At 40.1% G+C, this 18,655-nt stretch overlaps 1 protein-coding gene across 3 annotated transcripts in view; it reads right to left on the bottom strand.

Annotated features, from left to right (window-relative positions):
• OSBPL6 (oxysterol binding protein like 6) overlaps positions 1-18,655 on the bottom strand; it is a 213,888-nt gene that overhangs the window by 156,095 nt on the left and 39,138 nt on the right. The window contains exon 1 of one of the 3 annotated variants that reach the window (XM_035696195.2): positions 1,707-1,945. The exons of 1 other annotated variant lie outside the window; for it this stretch is intronic. The gene's annotated coding sequence lies outside the window, so the exon portion shown is untranslated. Of the gene's footprint in view, positions 1-1,012; positions 1,031-1,706; positions 1,946-18,655 lie in introns of those variants that run through there. One more of the 3 variants, XM_025460310.3, reaches the window with a different exon arrangement.

Here is an 18,655-nt window from a genome sequence, read left to right as displayed (position 1 = left end):
CATAAGCAGTAGTCTCCCTGTGAATAGCAAACACCAGGATATTCGGAATCACGTGAAAGTCTAACAGCATACAGTAGTAGCACCATCTATTGAAAGCCTTCAATTCGGGAAAGCTATCTACTACCTTTACCACCCACGGGGAAAATGTTAGGACTGTCATATTGTTATTATTCTCTTATTATAAAAAGATATTTTTCCATTCATGCAATACACCAAGCACCTATTATGTGTCAGACATAGTCCTAGGAGGTGTGAATGTGGTGTTAAGCCAAACAGACCTCCCCTTGCTCTCATGGACCTATAGAGAGACCTGAAGAAAGAAGAAAAAAAGAAGAAAGAAGAAGAAGAAGAAGAGCTAAGCATGTGATTATAAATTTTAAATGCTAGAAGGGATAAAGACATACTACTATGAGAAAAAAGTAGGAGAGGGACCTAACCTAACTTGAAAGCAGGAGAAGCCTTCTCAGAGAAACTAGCATTTAAGTTAACGCTGAGACCAAAGAAGAGGGGACACTCCAGAGAGAGGGAACAGCATGTGCAAAGGGTCTGAGGCAAGAAAGAGCTGGACATACCAAGGACCTGAAAAAAACTGGCAGCATCTGAGTGTAGAGTGTGAAGGAGAGGAAGGCATGAAACGTAGTGGGAGCTGTAGGCTGGCGCCAAATAGTTTGGAGTCAAGTAAAAGATTTGGATTTTGTTTTATTTTTTAAGATGGGAGTGGAAGAGGATGAATTTGCAATAAATTCTGGAGATGGATGGACAGGACTGTTCACTATGGGTAAGGAGTACAGGAGGGAATGAGGCATCAAAGGCTATCCCAGGTTTCTGGCTGCAGCAACTGAATAGGGGAGCACAGCAGAAAGCACCCCCAGATGGAAAGTCAAGTAAGCGGTGGGATTCAACGACACAGAAATGCGATGCATGTGCCATTTCACTCTTAACAATCTAGATTAGCAGCTCGACTGGGTAAAGGATGTCCTGCCTTCTTTGGCATGCGCCCCCTCTCACTCACCTCTGGATACATCCATTCCCACGCCACGGAGCAGACCAATGAGCGGAAGACAGATCATCCCTAAGACCTGTGAACGGTGCATTCACTCTCCATCACAGCAATTTACATTCTGAGAAAGCAGAGAAGTCTTTGGAATAAACCAGGTACAGAGCACTGCAGATTTTATAGACTTTTATATGTGCTTTCGATTTTATATATCTTATAAAGTACACACTTAAATGAATGTTTTAATAAAATATATGAAATATACACGAAGATAATTTTAACAATATTATATATATAATATTATATAAATTTTATATAAGAAAATAAAAGTTGGAGCGCCTGGGGGGCTCAGCTGGTTAAGTGTCTGCCTTCTGCTCACGTCATGATCTCAGGGTCTTGGGGTTGAGCCCCACAGGGGGCTCCCTGCTCAGGGGGGAGCCTGCTTCTCCCTCTCCTTCTGCCTCTCCCCCAACTTGTGCTCTTTCTCATGTGCTATCTCAAATAATTAAATAACATATTTAAAAAAAACACAACTACATTTTTTAAAGCTTTCTTGTGGTTCATGTATTATGCACATTTTTTCATAGCTATTGTAAACAAAAAAACCCTTTATCGTTTTTTATTAATATTTAAGATAAGACTCAAATGATGAAGTAAACTCATCTACTATTTCTTTGATAAAAACTTAAGGCATCAATATCCTACTCACATTTTGGCCAACTGGTGGTATTCTGAAAAGTCCTACGAGACGGTATGAAATCACTTATTAATTATATCAACCACTGACTCACGGTTTCAGGTTGGAAGGGACTCCTAACCCATATCTGATCCCTGGGTTGATTTCTGTTTTTTAACCAAATTGCTGTGATCCAAAATTCTTTGTGCATTCCAAATCTCCACTGATTTCATAAGAGCAAAAACTGCAGAAGCAGGCTCACCACGCTTGACTTGGGGCAGGGCGACATTTAACACGGGCGAGCCGGCCAAAGAGAAAGATGACGTCATCCGCATCTGCTGATTCACGCAGAAAGGGGGGGATTAGGAGGAGCAGACAGTGAAGCCAAGAGCGACGTGGGAATTGTGATTACATTTTACTGGAAAGTAGGCTGCTGAGCTAGACTGCTCAAAAAGGTTACTGGTAGCCAATGAAGAAAGAAGGAGAAGGCAGCTATTTTGTGAAATGAGATTAAAAGAATCTAACAACAACAACAAAAAAGAATCTAATAGAATTGGTTAAGCAGGCAAGTAAAAGGCAGAGTTTTAGCCATGAAAGACTGAGACTGAGTATCCCCTTTTCTTTCTCTTAGTGCACATTTCCCATATCTACCCTGCTTTCAGAAGACAAACTTTAAAATCATCTGAAATCCACTTTTGTCCAAGCAATCATGCTAACACCTTCTTAAAGGTCACAAAATAAAACTTTTTAAACAGCTAATGCACAATATGTGGCAACAGAATTTCTAGAGTAAAATGAGGATCTGTGTTTAACTGCCTGAAATATAAACTTCTACACTGAATAACCACCCATGCTGAATGCCATTGGGACATTTAAGGCATCGAAGAAAAATGAATTAAGGATATACTCACAAGCCATGCCCATTTTCATAGAGCTAAATGCCTAATGTGAAGAAAAAAAGTTTTTTTAACCCATTGCTGCCATATCATTAATTCCGTAATTGTTTCTTCAGTACCTACTATGCTCTACGTGTGAGACAATGAACAAAGTAATCAATTATTTTCTTTTAAGGTTTTATTTATTTATTCATGAGAGACCCAGAGGGAGAGGCAGAGACACAGGCAGAGGGAGAAGCAGGCTCCATGCAGGGAGCCCGATGCAGAACTCGATCCCAGGACCCCGGGATGACGCCCTGGGCCGAAGGCAGATGCTCAACCACTGAGCCACCCAGGTGCCCCAAGGTAATCAATTACTGAACCAAAATGAAGACACTGAGAAGTACGAATGGGCCCATGGGGATAATCACTAATGACAATGGTATAGAAATAATAATAATTAACACTGACTTTGAATAAGTAATTATTATGTGACTGGTTCTCCGCTAAGCACTTTTTAAATTATTATTTTTAATTGTGGTTAAAGACACATAACATACATTTGCCATATAAATCATTTTTTTAAGATTTATTTATTTATTTTAGAGATAGAAAGCACATGAGGGGAGAGGGGAGAGTGAGAGACAGGAGCAGACTCCCCACCGAAAACAGAGTCCAATGTGGGGCTCAATCTCACAACTCTGATATCATGACCTGAGCTGAAATCAAGAGTCAGATGCTTAACTGACTGAGTGACCCAGGCACCTTGCCATCTAAATCTTTTTTTTTTAACATTTTATTTATTTATTTATTCATGAGAGACACAGAGAGAGGGGCAGAGACAGAGGCAGAGAGAGAAGCAGGCTCCCTGCGGTGAGCCCAATGCGAGGACTCAATTGCAGGACTCCAGGATCACGCCCTGGGCCAAAGGCAGGTGCTAAACTGCTGAGCCACCCAGGAGTCCCCATCTAAATCATTTTTAACTGTATGGTACAGTGGCATTCAGTACATTGACATTGTTAGACAACCACTACCACCATCCACTTCCAGACTCTTTTCATGTTGAAAAACTGAAACTCTGTACCTACAAAGCAATAAGTCCCCATTGCCTTCTCTCCTGAACCCCTAACAACCACCATTCTACTTAAGAATTATGATTTCACAAGTATAGCCAATAATATACTTCTTCTATATGAATCCACATATTTGTGGGGTATCTTTTCAACTAAGACAACATTAAAATCAAGAATCAAAAGAAACTCTACCTAGGTTTCTGTATGACAAAGTATTAAAACTGGATTTTAAAAAGGGAAGTATATTAAGTTATTAATATTTTAAAGAACATAAAGGGTTTACTGTAAAATTTTACATATTAATTTCATCTTCCCTATCCTTTGCAAAATTTCTATTTCATGTTTTAAAACTTAACACTATTGTACATGTATAAAATTTATTAATAAATATCCTACTTTGGATATAACAGGCACAAAAACCTTTTTAGCGATGTGGTGTACAACCAAAACGTTTGAGGAACCACTGAAATAAAGGTCTGTGGTCCTGTTGGAAGGAGGGAAGGTGAGAAGTTTGTTTTCAAACATGTGGAAATATACTGAGTTAATGTGTCAAGTAGAAGATCAGGTTGAGACATCCAAAAGGCAAAAGGACACATAAGCCTAGAGTGCAGCTGAGAAACGGAATCTATATTTAGAAGTCATCTGCATAGCAGTGACCAGAAGAGACAGGAGAAGGGATGAGAACCATGAAAAAGACGACAGCAGAGACCTACACAGAGGGGAGTCCCTATATTTAGAAAGTCTAGGAGAAAGGAGATCTAAAGGAGACAGGGAACTAGGAGGAAAGCCAAAAGAATACATAAGATGGATACCATTAAATGAGGCCACAGTGTCAAAAGTTGCAGAAAATTAAGGAACTGAGAAAAGGCCAGTCACTGGATTTGGCCGCCAGGAGGTCATTTCAGTCCTCTGAGAGCACTTTCGGTAATGGGTAGTGTCAGAAGCCTGATTCAGATCTGATTGAATGGTGAGGAAGCAAAGATAAGAAGTGAGTGGTCCACAGGGAAACTTGGTGATAATGGGAATGAAAAGAAAAGCAGAAAAGCGATGGATGGAATGGCTTGGTTGCAAGAATTTTGCCCCTATAGAGATATTTGGCAACATGTGGGAACCCCCCAGACTGCTCCTGGCATCTGGTGAGCAATGGCCAGAGTTGCTGCTAAATAACTTGCAACACACAGGACTGCCCCCTATAACAAAGAATTATCCAGCATAAAACATTGATGGTGCTCAAAATATCAATAGTCAGTCACTGAGAAATCCTGCTCTAAAAGATCAGAGAGGGTCTCAGCACATTTTCATATGGTAAGAAAATATCAAATTTAAGTCACAAAAAAGAGAAAGGATGTAATGACAAAGCAGGGTCTCACAAGAGTGGGAAGGTATATGACTAAGGGCAGAAGCAGGTGGATGAGCCCTGGAAAAGAGAAGACCTTTTCCGTTTGAAACAGGGAATGGGAGCAGAGACCACAGTAAATACAGAGAACTGGAGATCAAAAAGATGAAAGTTGAAGGAACTGATATCGGATGGCCTTGAAGTATCTCCTTAGAAAAGCAGCAAAAATTCTACAGTGATATGGGGATGGAAGTAGGGTCTTCAGAGGGGAAGTCACTTGGAAAAGCCCCTATGTGGGTGAAGCAGTTAGAGGGACATGAAAGATTTACCAAGCATCTATAAGGGTTTGGCAGGAGAAAAAGAAAATCCATCAATTTCCTGAACATTTATGCAAAAAAAGTCATTTATCCTTGGAGCAAAAGATAAAAGAATAAATAGCATTAGGGTTTACTCAAGGTCAATACTGGCCAGATAACTCAGAGGAGGCCAAAACATAATAAAAATCACACTCCTGCTAGATTGGCCTACTTGAGGTCCAAACTAAGGCAATGAAACCTAAACCAGATGAACTGACAAGACAGAAGGGACGCTGGGGACCAGAGCAGAGGCAAATACCAGGTTGGGCGGTAGGAAGAATGAGAGGGAAAGGAGTGATAGGAAGTCAAGGTCAAGAGGGTCTCCAATCTTGCAGGATAAATTGTTTCAGCTTATGATGAGGTCCAAGACCAAGGCCTGCCTACAAACGGCTAGAGACTACTTCTGACATCCAAGGGGGTTGGGGAGGACTCAAGCTTCCTGGACTGCTCCATTCTTAACATATTCCTACCAGCATGTTCTGGTGACCACTTACTTAACAGTATGTCTCTGTTCAGGCACACCAACCACACTGTCATTAGATCCCCCTGTATTAATCCACGGCACCTGCTGGCGATGTGACCATCTGAAGTTAGTGGAGACTGAGTCACCAGAGCTAGCTGGCCCACATGGAAATCAAATCTCTCTGTCATCAACTCTCCTTGAGAGCTGCACATATAAGAAGACACTATCATGATACAGTAGCCCAGGTTGCTCCTTATTACAGGATGGACACCACAGCCTAAAGCTGTCACTACTCTCTACTCCGGTAATAAGTGAATCCAATTTTACAACCAAGACAAAATCAGCTTTCATTTCTTGCCGGTAAACCCTAATTGACTGTACTTGCTGAAGACACAAAGACCGGTAAGCGTTATTTTCGTAGACTGATCATTTTCTTCCAAGATCCACATAAAAGAAACACAGTTTCACTTCACCATCATTTTAGCTGCTACCTCTTAGCACAAGGCCTGTTACAGTGTGCCCTATCATCTTAAAGGGATAATTTAACTTTTAAGGGACTGCAGCAATCAGAAACATGGATTAAATAGAGCAAATGACTCCAGAGAACTCACAACATGAGAATTTAACTTATAATAAAAACTAAAATTAAAAAACAAATAAATGAGACTTTAACCTATAAAAGATAAATTTTTTTATAAAACTACTTTAAACAAATGATATAAAATTGAGACATTCTAAAATTGATGTTTTAATAAAGGTTCCAATTACATTCCAAAATCAAATAAAATATCCAGACATGCTATTGTCATTTTTCAGAGGGCTGTTAAAGACACCCAGGGAAGAGTTCTCCATGCTGATTAAAAAAAAAACAAAAAAACAAAACAAAACAAAAAAAAACTTAAAATTGTAAAAAGAGCAACCAAATATCTGAATATTAGGTTGTTCAATCACAGAAATCTTGATATTCACCAAATGCTGTGAATTATTCTCCAAATAGAGATTATATCAAATTATCTGCTCTAATGAAAGGAATAGGAGATACAAGTAAGACCAAATAACAAAAGAAACAACCCCAAGATTATTTATATAACTAGATCCCTCCTCCCCAAATATTATATAACTAGGTAATTTCAAGCATCAGGACCAATGTCTGGCCTTTTTGACAATCTATAAAAAATAATTAGGATGGCTCTTATTCTATTACATCCTATTCACAGGGGTCCTGGAAAGTAACATCTAACCAATAATCCATTGATTAAAGGCTTTCTATGTACAGCAGCAGAGAGCATCCAGCAGGGCACCTAATTGAGAGCCCATCAGAGGGTTGTGTGGAAGTTATCACACATATTTGATAATACGAGTGGTAGGAATGAACGCGATCAGTTATAGACAAGGTAGAGAAAGAGGGAAAAAAGATTCAAGGTCAAATTCTCTGAATAAGCAGTTCTCAGATCTCAGAGTTTCTTAAATTAATAGACCATCATACCCCACCCCCAAGAGTGTGATTCAGAATGTTTGCGGTGGGGCCCAAGCAAATAGGCTTTGTAACAAGCACTTCAGATGATGCCAAAGCAGGTGCTGTGTGGACCTGCTTTTGAAAAACACAACCCTAGGGTGCGCCTGGGTGGCTCAGTGGTTGAGCTGAGGCTCAGGTTGTGATCCCAGGTCCTGGGATGGAGTTTCACATCAGGCTCCTCACAGGGGACCTGCTTCTCCCTCGGCCTGTGTCTCTGCCTCTCTCTGTGCATCTCTTATTAATAAAATTAAATAAATAAATAAATAAATAAATAAATAAATAAATAAATAAATCTTTTTAAAAAAATAGAAAGAAAAACACAACCCTAGACCACAAAAAAAGAAAAAATTGATAAATTGGACTTGATAAAAAATTAAAACTTGTGCTCTACAAAAGATCCCATGAATAGGATAAAAAGACAAGTTACAAACCGAAAGAAAATATTTACATATCTGAAGAAACTCTATGGATGGTACCAGGGTCAATTTCCTGTTTCTGCTCTGTGCCATGGCTACAGAAGATGTTACCTTTGAGGGAAACTGAGTGAAAGGTACACAAGACCTCCTGTACATTTTTGGGCAACTTTCTATGAATTATAATTATCTCAAATCAAAAAAACTTAAAAAAAAAAAGCTATCTGTTTAGCTATCTAGCACTTTAGTAGCAAGCTAGTGGATTATACTACAGCCCCAAATACTACTGGATACAGCTGAAGTCCAGGAAAGTTGACACTTCATAACTTGTGAATTCTCAACAATGTTAATCTGAATTGGACAGGTATTCTCTCCTGCTCCATAATAATTCAGATGTAAGTGCAAAGGTTGAGGCTGTTGTTGTTGTCGTCATCATTATTACTATTTTACTCTCCAAAGCAGTGTTAGGTACCACAGAAACTGAGTAAGTGACATAACTTCAGATATATAATTACCATTAAGAACTGTTAGCAAAATATTTGCATTTTCTCCTTTTAATCTAATACTGAGTGAATATCATTTTTTAAGACTATAAGATTAGTATTATTCAAAAGCTAAATAAAGTAAGTTTAGAGAAAAGGAGAAAAACTAGCCCTGGAGAACTATTATTGTTTAAATATATAAACTGTACCGGCAAGAGTATTTTCAGTGTCTCTAGAGCTGTACCTACTACTGTGAATAATAATACTAATTAATTGCTGGTACTTATAAGGTACTTCTATGTGTTAGATACTATGCTAAGCTCATCATAAGTGGATCATCTTACCTAACACTCCCAACAACCCATGAAGTAGGTTATCGTTATGAACGATGGGAAAATAAGGAGATTAAATGGCTCATCTGTGACCAGGTGTCTTAAGATGCCAAAGCTCCTGCTACAACCACTGAACATCCAACCCATCACTGCTCCCACATACATCATCACCACCTTACTTATATCCAGAGGGCAGAGGGCTCCCCCAGGACAGCTCTAAAAGTGTGAGAAAAATTAAGGGCTTGGGGTTCTTTGATGAGGTTTTTCAATCTGACACTAAGCATTTTAAGGACCAACTGGAGTAAGTTATAATAGTCACCATAATTCCAATTATTCTGGATGAATTAACACTGAAGAAAGAGGGATGCCTGTGTGGTTCAGTGGTTGAGTGTTTGCCTTCAGCTCAAGTTGTGATCTTGGGGTCCTGGGATCGAGTCCTGCATCGGGCTCCCTGCATGGAGCCTGCTTCTCCCTCTGCCTGTGTCTCTGCCTCTCTCTGTGTGTCTCTCATGAATAAATAAATAAAATCTTTTAAAAAAAATTGAAAACAGAACTGCCGGAAATGAAGGTGTCCTGCTTACAGCCCATTGAGAAGCCTTAACCAATTCAGAGAAGTAGCCATGATAAAATAAGGCAAGCAACAATGGAAATGGCCACAAGTGTCAAGGGAGCAAGGCCACTTCACAGGAATTAGAAATTCATCAACAGAAGTAGCTGTTAATCTAATTCCCAGTTTCACTTTTTTTAAAAAAAGATTTTATTTATTTATTTATGAGAGACAGAGAGAGAGAGAGAGAGAGAGGCAGAGACACAGGCAGAGGGAGAAGCAGGCTCCATGCAGGTAGCCTGATTCGGGACTTGACCCCGGGTCTCCAGGATCCCGCCCTGGGCTGAAGGCAGGCGGCGCTAAACTGCTGAGCCACCGGGGCTGCCCCCCAATTTCACTTTTACCACGTATTTCATTTCTGAAGGCAATTCAAGGATTCCTTTGGAGTGTTTTCTCATTTTTTTTGGTTTTGTTTTTACAGGAGAGGTCCTGATTTCAAATCTATCCAAAGACTGAAGCAGCAGCTCTTCCTATTTCTAGACTCATAATATCAAACATGTTTCTTGGATCAGCTGCTTCTAAAGTGCTTCAAGAGCTATAAAGAGTGTAAAATAATTTTCAGTTCCCAATATTAAGAAAATGAATACATTCCAGGCACGATACCATAGACTGTTTCTATTCAGGCCATTAGGAAATCTCTTTATATAATTATTTGTTAGCCACTGTCAGCTCCAATTATAAATCATATGCTAGTTTTTTGCTTTGTTTTATTTTGTTTTTTTTCTAAATCACATTTGCTGAGTCACTGTCAACTGTTTCCTAGTGCGAGAAGTAAGTTAAACAAGAATACTTGAGAAAAAAAAAAACAAAAAAAACAAGAATACTCGAGGCTCGGGACAGGATCTCCCTCCACCGTATAGCACAGAAAGGCCCTGAGCAAGGGTATCGCTGGGACTACTTTGGGAAGGCGAATTGGGAGCTGTTGGTCCCGAACAAAGTAGTGGGCAGAAGGGAAGCTTGGTGTTCTGGGAAGAAGGAGCACCACTCGGGTGATTTCGAGACAACAGAAACAAGAGCAAAATGTAACACATTTAAACCCTGACAGTAAAAGGCTAAGCAACTTAGTCCATGAGTATTACCTCTTCAGAGTGGAACTGAAACGATCATATACCTGTCCTTTGAATAATCTCGCCTAGGGGTAAATTCTGCTGTGCCCACGATGGACCACACATAACCTCTGCTTCAACGAAGGATGGTCAGGGGCTGATCTTACAGGCTCAATTCTCTCTGGCACCTTCCAGATTTACATAGTTCATAGCACCTTTAAGACTTCCTTCGGTGCATCTGCATTTGGTCTGTTTGCCGTTTCCAAGAAACCCAATATACCAATGAAGATTGGATAATGTGTAATAATAAAACCAAGGCTAAGCTCTAGGTCACCAAATAAATCAAACAGTACCTACGCGTTGTGGTGAGGTTGGGCTCCAGGATCCATTCCCCACTTTTTTTTTTAAAGATTTTATTTATTTATTCATGAGACACACACAGAGGGGGGTGCGGGGACAGAGACACAGGCAGAGGGAGAAGCAGGCTCCATGCAAGGAACCCACTGTGGGACTCGATCCTGGGACTCCAGGATCACACCCTGGGCTGAAGGCGGCGCTAAACCTGAGCCACGGGCTGCCTCCCACTTTTCCCTTTCAGAAACAGAACTCCCTCCACAAGCTTTAGCTGGCACATGATCGGCCAGCTAGTCTACAATTCCCAGCCTCCCTTGCAGCCAGGTGGTAGTGGCTGTTTGGCTCTACCCAAAGGGATCTGAGAAGGAGGTATGTAATTCTGGGTCACCAACTTTAAAAAAGGAAATTGCTTGCCCACTCTATCCCTCCTCCCCAGTCCCAAACCTGCCTACAGGTCGGATGCAGAAGCGGTTCTAGGTGGCCAGCTTCTACTCTGCAGAGGAGGACAATACTATGATGGTAGTACATGATGGAGCCTAGGCCTCTGAATGGCCTCTCTACCAGCGGTTCTCAAACTTCAGTGTGCATCGGAATTTTTTGGTTTGGCCAGCCTTCACGGTTTCTGATTCACAATCTGCATTTCTAGCAAGTTCCCAGGTGATGTTAACACTGCTGATCTGGTGCAAGAGACTAGGGAGCCTGTCTTGACAACTAATGAACTGGACGTGCTCTTTCACTAAGATGGACACTAGCCACATGTGGTTACTGAGCACTTGAAAGGTAGCTAGTGAGACAAAGGGGCTGAATTTTTAATATGATGTAATTTTAATTAACTTAAATACTAATACTTGATTTAGTTAATGAAAAACTTAAGTATGTTTAGAACATCTTGGGTATGTGAAATGACTTTGTTCAATTGTAAATTCTGTGACATCTAAATACAGATCAAGTATTTCTGATGAAAATTTAGTGTCCAAGCTGAGATGTGCTGTAAGTATAAAATACCCTGAGCTTTGAAGACTTAGTAAGGTAAAAAGAATAGAGCACATTTCATTAGTAATTTTTCTACTGAGTGCATGCTGAGTACATTTTGACTGTATTGCGTCAAATAGGATATGTCATTAAAACAAACTCCAGGGGATCCCTGGGTGGCGCAGCAGTTTGGCGCCTGCCTTTGGCCCAGGGCGCGATCCTGGAGACCCGGGATTGAATCCCACGTCGGGCTCCCGGTGCATGGAGCCTGCTTCTCCCTCTACCTGTGTCTCTGCCTCTCTCTCTCTCTCTGTGTGTGTGACTATCATAAATAAATAAAAAAATTTTTAAAAATAAAAATAAAATAAAACAAACTCCACTTGTTTCTTTTTTCCTATTTTAACATGGCTACTGGGAAATTTAATGTGACACACGTGGTTCACATATTTTTACTGAACGGCTATGATCTAAACTATTATGCGAATGAGACAGAGAAAGCGGGAAAGAGATCATCTATCTTGTTTGGGCAGTTGGTTTTACTTGTGTCTCTTTGTGATAGCTTCTTAGCCTAAACTCTGATGATCCTATGTATAATTTCCAAATTCCTGGTGGTAAATGTACTATGCTACTGTTCCCTTTCCATTTATCCTAATCCTCCTTTCTGGTTTTATTCAACCTCAATTGCACAGAGCTAGATTACTCACCCTCTTGAGAGGAGACACATTCACATCTCTGGGCCACATGAGCTGCCTTCACTCACTCATTCTTCATTTCTAAGCTCTAGTTAAGATGACCACAAATCCATCACCTGCTGCAAAAATTAGACTTTACCATAACTTATCTATCCAAATGGCCCTCCCAGTCTCATCCTCCTGGTTCCTACTACCTGAGGTAGCAACCACCCTGAATCCTGTACTCAACATTCTATTGCTTTCCTTTCTATGTATTATCTCATCTATATGTATTCCTAAAACCTGGAGTAATTATTTTCGTTGTTTTTAAATTTATAGAAAAGGAAACTGTAGGTAGTATTAAAAATTTTTTTCATTTTATATTGGTAAGACTCATCTATGACTCATTATACTTTATTTTGATTGTGGTATGCGTCCCATTGAGTGCATATCCTATAGTTTATTCATCCACTCTCTTACCCACAGATATTTCGGGTTTTCCCAGGTTTTTGATGTTGTATACAGTGCTGCCATAAATACTTCTGCACATATTTCCTGGTGCATATGTGCAAGAATCTCTTTCATATATATACTTAGGAGTAAAATGTTGGAAATACGGTCATGAGATAATGCCAATACTATTTTCTAAGGTACGTGCACCAATCTACTAGCAGGTGTGAGATCCTCTGGATCTCCATCTGTCCTAACATTTGACATTAACATTAATAGATCTTTCAAATTTTCCAACTGAATGGGTATAAAATGACATTTCATTGGGGCTCTCAGTTGTATTTCAAATCACAAATGATGTTGAACATTTTATACATATTTTCTGGCCATATGTACTTTCTTATCTGTATCTATAAAATACCCATGCACACCCTTTCCCATTTTTCTAGTGGCTTGTTCATGCTTTTCTTCTTGATTGGTAGGACTTCCTTGTACATTCTCAAAAATGATCAGTTCATGGCCAATCTTGTTTCATCTATACCCCAATTTCCCCCCCTTCCACAAATTATACTGAAGCAAATCTCAGGCATCATACAATTTCAATAAGCTTCATTAAATGAACAAAATTCTTAATTTTGATATAGTCCAACTTGTCAATCATTCATATTAAATGTTCAGGGAGAGGTATTGTATCTTAAGAAATCTTCTCTGAAGACCGAAAGTATAAAAACACTTAGGAAATCCTTCCCTAACCCCAAGTCTTAAGGTTTTCTTCCTGACATTTAAGACTTTGACCTTCTGGAGTTGATTTTTTTTTCTTTCTGTATATAGTATAAAAGTGCAAGGTGAAGCAGCAAGTGCTAACATACAAGCTGTAGCAAGTTATCCAGAAGATCCAGCTAAGATAATTAACGAAAGTGGCTATGCTAAACAAGAGATTTTCAGTGTAGACAAAACAGCCTTATATTGGATGAAGATGTCATCTAGAACTTTCATAGGTGAAGAGAAGTCAATGCCTACTTTCAAAGCTTCAAAGGACAAGCTGACTTTCTAGTTAAGGGCTAATGCAGCTGGTGATTTTATTAGAAGCCAATGCCCATTGACCATTCTGAAATTCTAGGGCCCTTAAGAATTATGTAACATCTACTCTCCCTGTGCTTTGTAAGTGGAACAAAAAAGCATAGATGACAGCACATCTGTTTATGACACAGTTTACTGAATATTTTAAGCCCACTGCTGAGAACTACTGTTTAGAAAAAAAAGATTCCTTGAGAAATATTACTGCTTACTGACATCACATCTGGTCATCCAAGAGCTCTGATGGAGATATACAATGAAATTAATGTTGTCTTCACGCCTGCTAACAAAACATCCATTCTGCAGTCCATGGATCATGGAGTCATTTCAACTTTCAAGTCTTATTATCTAAGAAATATGTGTCATAAAGCTACAGCTGCCATAGATAGTGATTCCTTTGATGGATCTGGGCAAAGTAAATTGAAACCTTCTAGGAAGGATTCACCAATCTCGATGCCATTCAAAACATTTGTGATTGATGGGAAGAGGTCAAAATATCAACATCAACAAGAGTTTGAAAGAAGTTGACTGCAGTCCTCATGATGATTTTGAGCAGTTCAAGCCTTCAATGAATGAAGTAACCTCAATGTGGTAGAAATACCAAGAGAATTAGAAGTGGAGCCTGAAGATGTAACTGAACTGTACAATCTCATGATAAAACATGAATGGATGAGGAGCTGCTACTTCTGTACGAACAAAGAAAGTAGTTTCTTGAGATGTAATCTACTCCTGGTGAAGATGCTGTGAAGACTGTTGAAATGACAACAAAGAATTTAGATAGAATATTACATGCTTTCAAGCAGCAATGCATGCTACAGAGAAATTATTCATGAAAAGAAGAGTCAGTCGATACAGCAAACTTGTCTTATTTTAAGAAATTGCCACAGCCACTCCAACCTTCAGCAACCAACATCCTGATCAGTCAGTCAGCAGCCATCAGCATCGAGGCAAGATCTTCCCCCAGCAAAAAGATTAGGACTCACTGAAAGCTCAGAATATGGTTAGCATTTTAGCAATAAAGTATTTGTTAATTAAGGTATGTACACTGTCCAATTAATAGACTAGTATACAGAGTAAACATAACTTTCATATGCAGAGGGAAACAAAAAATTTCATCTGACTCCCTTTATCATGATATATGCTCACATTTCCGAGGTATGCCTATATACTACAGAAGTCAAAATTATCCTGAAAGGCTAGGAAACAGTCATTCCATCACCTACTCAAGACATAAGCTCCTACTCAATGGTAGGCACTAGGCTAGATGCTGGAGAAAGGAAGTTTGTAACTGAGGTCCAGGGAGGGAGACATACATATAAAGAAATAACAGCAATTGTACAACATGCACTAGACTCGGTGGAGCACAAGGGAGTGATGAGCTGGGAAAATCATGAGACTGACTGGTGTCTTGGTTCTGTTACCCAGCAGAACCTTCTTCTATAAATAACTTCTCTTCCAAATGTTTATGCTTTCAAAGGGCAAGGAGATCCTTAGAGAACAGAAGATTTACACACTGGTTGGTTATTCTCCACTTGCCCCTCCCCACTCCACATCCACGACCCACCCTTCTCTGCCCTTCTCTTGCCTCCAGGAACTGGAGCCTCTATAAAATGCATTATCCAGAATCCCTTACTCTAGCTCTCCGATGGAGCTGCCTAACAGAAGACACCAGCGAAAGACTAGAGAGGAGAGAGGAGAGTTGACATATTTGTCAACTCCTCTCCCAGGCTCCCGTCTCCCCGCCTGCCCCAGTCCTGCCTGTAGCTGGATCTATGCTTACAGTTCCAGGGGCAGTTCTCACTGGGGCCCAGGAATGCGGCTTCCTCCCTCATTCCTTCTGGCCTGGAGACAGAGTCAGCTCCTACCTCGGCTACCTGTGGAGTGCTTTGCCATCACCTGGGGTCTCCCTGAGTCCTCCCCTCAACTCTTTAAACATTCCTTCAATTAAATGCTCCTCAGGTAAACTCAGACATGCCATCCCTTGCCGGCCAGAACTCTAACTGAAACCACAGTTTTCTGCGACTATGAAATCCAATTTCTAAAAAATATCTGAACAAGGCTCACGTTTTCAAAGAGTCTGAAATCTGGACAACGTCATCAATGTCCAACATTTATCAAATAACTACCTTGGATAGCTCTGATCATGCGCTAGGTATGCCAGTTTTGACTAATGTTTGCATCTCTCCTGGACTTGGTTTGAGATCCTCAAAAAAGGGAATCTTTTTTTTCTTTAAAGGATTTTATTTATTTATTCATGAGAAACACAGAGAGAGAGGCAGAGACACAGGCAGAGAAGAAGCAGGCTCCCTGCAGGGAGCCCGATGTGGGACTTGATCCCAGGACCCGGGGATCATGACCTGAGCCAAAGGCAGATGCTCAACCACTGAGCCACCCAGGCGACCCAAAAAAGGGAGTCTTAAGAGCAGTTGTAGGTATTTTAGGAGTGAGTCAGACTTTTTTTTTTTTTAAATGTAATGGGATGAATTAAGCACCTGACTGAGGGTTCTGAGAACAGAGAATGGTCAGTTCATTGATGTTCCCAGAAAAGCTTTCATCCCAGGGCTATACAACGCCTTTCTGCTCAAATCTGCATTCTAATCATTCAAGCAGCCAAAACACTGCCACCTGTCATAATAACCATCTTGGCATACTATAGATTTGTTTTGTTTAAGAGAAAAACCAAACTGACTTTAACTACACTAGTTTCAAATCTGCAACAGCTCTGATTCATGGAATTAACAAGTAAAAGTGTGTCCTATGATTCTGAGTGGCGTCATTCTGATTCCAGAAAAATCACTCATGATTTACTCAGGCTACAATGACGAATACAAGATAAAAACAATGTTTGTTCCTTAGACCGAGGTAAGCCAAACACATTAGATGAGTCTGTTTCAGCGAAAAATATTGTTCTTGTGTATGCTTTTTAGAAGTCTTCACCATTCTTTTTTCCCTCACCAGATATTCACTTACTGGCCATGGGATGTTTTGTTTTGTTTTGTTTTGTTTGGCATTCATCTTGAGTGCCTGTGCTACAGTATTGTTGTTGTTTTTATGCTGGTATTTATTTTTTGATTTCTATTTATTTCAATGTGACCTTCTTCTCCTTGCCACTCTTCTACCCCTGTTCTTGCGTTTTTTCTTTTTTTTAGATTTTATTTACTCATGAGACACACACACACAGAGGCAGAGACACAGAGGGAGGAGCAGGATCCCTGCAGAGAGCCCCATGCGGGACTCAATCCCAAGACCCCGGGATCATGACCTGAGCTGAAGGCAGACGCTCAACCACTGAGCCAGGCAGGCATCCCACCCTTGTTCTCTTGATGCACTTTTCTTTCATTCTCTCCCTTCCCTGGTTGTCAGATCACGGCATAACCTCATCTCCCCACAACATTAGCAAAGTGCCCTAAAATTGACAAATGCACTTCCGCTGCTAAAGACAGAGTTCCTCCCTTCGGATGAGGCATTCCCACTGGGACTTGGGTTATCCTTTGGGCATTTGATTAGAAGCAAGTGAGGTTGCCCAGGCAACCGCTCCAAACTGTCCTAGGATCCCTGGCAAGCATGGTTTACGCAGCCTGATGTGAAGGTCACACTAGCCAACCCTGCGACAGTTAAAGTCTCTATGCAATCAACCAAGGGCTCAGGGAACATCCATCAAGATGAGCTCAATAACATTTGCATAATCATAAAATTGTCAGACTCTCAAAGCCATAAGGACCCATGTGAACAATCTATTTCAAAGAGCCAAAGATATTAGCTTTGAAAAGGAATAACAATAGATAAGTGTGGTAAAATCATTAAAAAGAATATATCAAAAACCAACCAGATGGAATCCAATCACTTAGCTGGTAAAAATACTTAAGCTACTCAGTTTTCTCAAATGATTTAAAAACAGTTCTACTCCGAGGCAAGGCAATAAACTGAAAGGCCTGGAAAAAAATCACTCCATACCTTTACTCCTTATAATTTCCTTAGATCAGAAGTGTTTAAGATATTATTCTCAAATAGTGAGACACCCGCATCAGGCTCCCCCTGGGGAGCCTGCTTCTCCCTCTGCCTATGTCTCAGCCTCTGTGTGTGTGTCTCATTAATTAAAAAAAAAAAAAAAAGAGGGATCCCTGGATGGCGCAGCGGTATTGGCGCCTGCCTTTGGCCCAGGGCGCGATCCTGGAGACCCGGGATCGAATCCCACGTCGGGCTCCCGGTGCATGGAGCCTGCTTCTCCCTCTGCCTGTGTCTCTGCCTCTCTCTCTCCCTCTATGTGACTATCATAAATAAATAAAAAATTAAAAAAAAAAAAAGAAAAAAAAAGAAAAGAAAAAAAAAGCAAGACTCAATATTGAAAAACATGCCCATACCCACTAAGTTAATGTCACATTTGACTAAATCTTAATCAAAATTCCAATCCACTGGGCAAAATACCTATAGTGCAGAGAAGAAATCCATGTCCCTAAAACACAAAGTGCTCTCACAAAACAACAGGCCAAAACAGGAACATTTCTAAAGAAAAATGGGAAAAGAGCACAAAGGAGCTACAAAATTCAAATGGCTAATGCATTATAGAGAAATGCTCAGCCTGAAAAAAACAAGGATGCAATTTAAAAGAAACCACTTTTTAACATAACAAATTGATGAAGAATCAGAATAAACTTTGGGGATAAGTAACATAGTGACAAGTCTCACAAGCTTTCAACATCTGTTCCACATTGATCTAATAAATTCTAGTACATTAAGATTTATTTTATTTGTTTGTTTATTTTGCATGGGGTTCAAACTCATGACCCTGAGACCCAGACCTGAGCTGAGATCAAGAGTCAGAGACTTAATCAACTGAGCGACCCAGGCACCTCTCTACATTTAAATGTTTATCTTAAGTACATAATCAACCAAGTGCCCAATTATATGTACAAAGAAGTTCTTCAGAGTATTGCTTATTGTAGCAAAAAATCAGGACAT

Source organism: Canis lupus, chromosome 36, assembly GCF_003254725.2.
Source record: "Canis lupus dingo isolate Sandy chromosome 36, ASM325472v2, whole genome shotgun sequence".
Taxonomy (NCBI): domain Eukaryota; kingdom Metazoa; phylum Chordata; class Mammalia; order Carnivora; family Canidae; genus Canis; species Canis lupus.
The sequence above is the reverse complement of the archived record's forward strand: the minus strand, read 5'-3'. Positions and strand labels throughout refer to the sequence as shown.